The following is a 3,522-nucleotide window of genomic DNA, read 5'->3' on the forward strand; positions in this document are numbered from 1 at the left end:
CAGAAGTTTATCCCTATCTTCCTTCAGCTCTATGATTACCTTGTTTGTGTGTTCTTTAAATTCACTGAATTCTTTTATCATATTCATCATTATTCTTTTGAGTTCCATGTCCTGCATTATCTCTAGGGGGTTTTCTTTGTACTCCTCTAGAGGTCTATTCGTGTTTGGTGGGGATTTGTTATTTTTGTTTTTCATGTTACTATTTTTTTCTTTTATTTGACATTTGAATTTCTTTTGTAGTTTCTGATTCTTGTGCAAGTCTCAAAGCTTCGAGTTTAGGTGTGCTTATTTTGTAAACTTTATGTGTGTTTGCAGTTTACCTTTTGGGCATGAAAAGCTAGCTCCTCTAAGCTTCCAGTTCTCTCTTTTGATTTTATATTGGAGTGGCTAGATTGCTTTTGTCTTCAGGAGTTCCCACAGAGGCCCAATTCAGGTGAGGGTCAGGTGTTTTCAGGCTTTCTCCTAAGGTCTGGATCCCTCTAGGAACGATTTTGGCCTCAGGAATTTGGGGGTTGGACTGGCCTAGGAGCCTGGTTCAGGAGAGATACTGGTCTAGGGCAGCTAGTGGCCGTGCCACCAAAAGATGCAAAGGCAGATGGAGCAGTAAGAGGCCCCAAGGCCTCCTGGGAACTGCACTGAGGAGCTGGGTTGGTCTGGATGGGAAGGATCAAGAAGAGGAAAGGTCAGCCCAGGTGTCCAGGAAAGAGACTGGCAGGTGGTGCAGGCCCAGGGAAGCAGAGGGAGGTGAGGGCAGGGCCAGGCCCAGAAGCAGTGCTCCTTGGGCCCAGAGAAGGCACCATGTTGGTCTGGATGAAAAGGATCAGGGAGCAGTATTGGTTCCCCAGGTGTCTGGGGCCCCAAGACAAGGAATGGGACAGGGCCCAAACTTGAGGAGAGAACAGTGGGGGAGATGGGAGGGTGAATGAGGCTGGGGGAGTCAAGGCTTGGAGGGCTCAATGGATTTACCCCAGAGAGAGGCCTGCAGGTGCAGGGAAGCTGAGGCAGGTAAGGACGGGGCCAGGCCCAGACACAGAGCTCCTGGAGCCCAGAGACGACACTCGCTTGTTCTGGATGAAAAGGATCAAGGAGCAGTATTGGTTCCCCAGGTGTCTGGGGCCCCAAGAGAAGGAAGACTCATTTTTAGTTTTTTAAGCATTCTCACGGGGCATGGTTGCGCACGCCTTTAATCCCAGCACTTGGGAGGCAGAGGCAGGCAGATCTTTGTGAGTTCAAGGCCAGCCTGGTCTCCATAGCGAATCCAGGCCAGCTGGGGCTACAGGGAGACCCTGTCTCAAGAAAACAAACAAACAAAAAAACCAAAAACAAACAAACAAAAAAAATCAAAGAAACAGAGTTCTCCACACTGTTTTCCATAGAGGCTGCATCAGTTTGCATACCCCTTTCTCCACATCCTCACCAGCATTTGGTATCATTTGTTCTTTTGATCCGAGCCAGTCTGACTGGGGTAAGGTGATACTTTAGGGTGGTTTTAATTACATTTCCCCAATTACTAACAATGTTGAACACTTCTTGAGATGTTTCTTAGCCATCTTTCTTCTTTGAGAACTCTCTGTTTAGATCTCTAGCCCATCTTTTAATTGGGTCATTTGGTTTCTCGATTCTTTGTTTTTTGAGTTCATGTTTTCTGGATGTTAAACCTCTGTCAGATTTGTTGCTGGTGAAGATTTTCTCCAATTCTGTGGGTTTTCTGTTTATTTCCTTGGTTGTCTCCTTTGATGTACAGAAGCTTTTTAGTTTAATGAGGTCCCACTTGTTAATTCTTGCCCTTGTTTCCTGGGCTATTGGTCTTAATTCCTGAGCAACTTCTGATTTAGAAAATCCTTTCCTACACCTATATCCTGTAAGTTACTGCCAATATTTTCTTTTCTTTTCTTTTCTTTTTTTTTGGTCTTTGTGAGACAGAGTCTCCTTGTAGCCCCAGCTGGCCTGCATTTGCTATGGAGACCAGGCTGGCCTTGAACTCACAGTGATCCACCTGTTTCTGCCTCCCAAGTGCTGCGATTAAAGGTGGCACCATGCTCAGCTGAATATTTTCTTCTAATAGTTTCAGGGTTTCCAGTTTCACATTGAGATCGATTCATTTGGAGTTGACTTTTGTGCAAGGTGAAAGACAAGGGATCTAGTTTAATTCTTCTACAGGTGGAGATCCAGTTTTGTCAGCACCATTTGTTGAAGACACTGTCTTTCCTCCATTGTGTGTTCTTGGCACCTTTGTCAAATATCAGGTGGCTGAAATTGCATGTACTCAGGTTTGGATCTTCAATGATGTTCCATTGATCTATGTGTCTGTTTTTGCACCAGTACCTTACTGTTTTTATGACTATGGCTCTGTAGTATACTTTGAGATCTGGTATAGTAATCCCCACAGCGTTGCTCTTTGTGCTCAGGGTTGCTTTGGCTATCTGGTGTCTTTTGTACCTCCATATGAATTTAAGGAATTTTTTTTCTAGTTCTGTGAAGTATGTCATGGGGATTTTAATTGGGATTGCATTGAATCTATATATTGCTTTTTGTAGGATGATCATATTAACAATATTAATTCTTCCAATCCATGAACATGGGAGGTCCTTCCCTCTCCTGGTGTCTTCCTTTCCAGCTTTAGTCAGAAGTAGTCTATTACTATCTCTTCACTATTTGACCTTGATTTGGGACAAAACTGTCCTTAGCCCTTTGTATTTTTTTTCATAATGTACTTTTCATGGAATTTTAAAAAAAGGATGAAAAAGTTTCATAATGCTAATTTCAAAAAAGCAGCAAAATACTGGTTTTGAAAACATATCTTGAACCCATCTGTGATGAAAGTTACCTTATCACTCAAGCCCCTCCACTCGTCCACTGTGTCCTCTAGAATCTTTTCCTGGTCCTGAGCCACAGCACGGAGACATGTCCAGCGCTGCCAGACAGTGGTTTGTCTGGTTCCTAATTTTAATGGGAATGCTTCCAATTTTTCTCCATTTAGAATGATATTGGTTGTGGGTTTGTTGTATATGGCCTTATTATGTTGAGGTATGTCCCTCCAGTCCAATTCCTTCTAGGACTTTGAACATAAATGCATGCTGAATTTTGTCAAAACCTTTTCATCTATTGAGATGACAGTGTGGTCTTTGAGTCCATTTATTTGATTAATGATGTTTATTGGCTTGTGTATATTGAACCATCCCTGCATCTCTGGGATAAAGCCTACTTGATCATGGTGAACGATCTTTTTGATGTGTGTCTGTATGTGGTTTGCAAGTATTTTGTTGAGAATTTTTGCATTTTTGTTCATTAAGGATATGGGTCTACAGTTTTCTTTTTTGGTTGTGTCTTTACGAGTTTGGGTATTAGAGTGATACTGGCTTCATAGAAAGAATTTGGGAGTTCTCCCTCTGCCCCTATTTATTTTTTTGAAACAAGGTCTCACTATGTGGACCAATCTGGACTTGAACAGAGATCTTGCCTCTGGGTTCCAGAGTGCTGGGATTAAAGTCATCCACCACCACACCCAGCTACTTTCCAAAA

This window comes from Nannospalax galili, unplaced genomic scaffold, assembly GCF_000622305.1.
Source record: "Nannospalax galili isolate Female #2095 unplaced genomic scaffold, S.galili_v1.0 scaffold47, whole genome shotgun sequence".
Classification (NCBI taxonomy): domain Eukaryota; kingdom Metazoa; phylum Chordata; class Mammalia; order Rodentia; family Spalacidae; genus Nannospalax; species Nannospalax galili.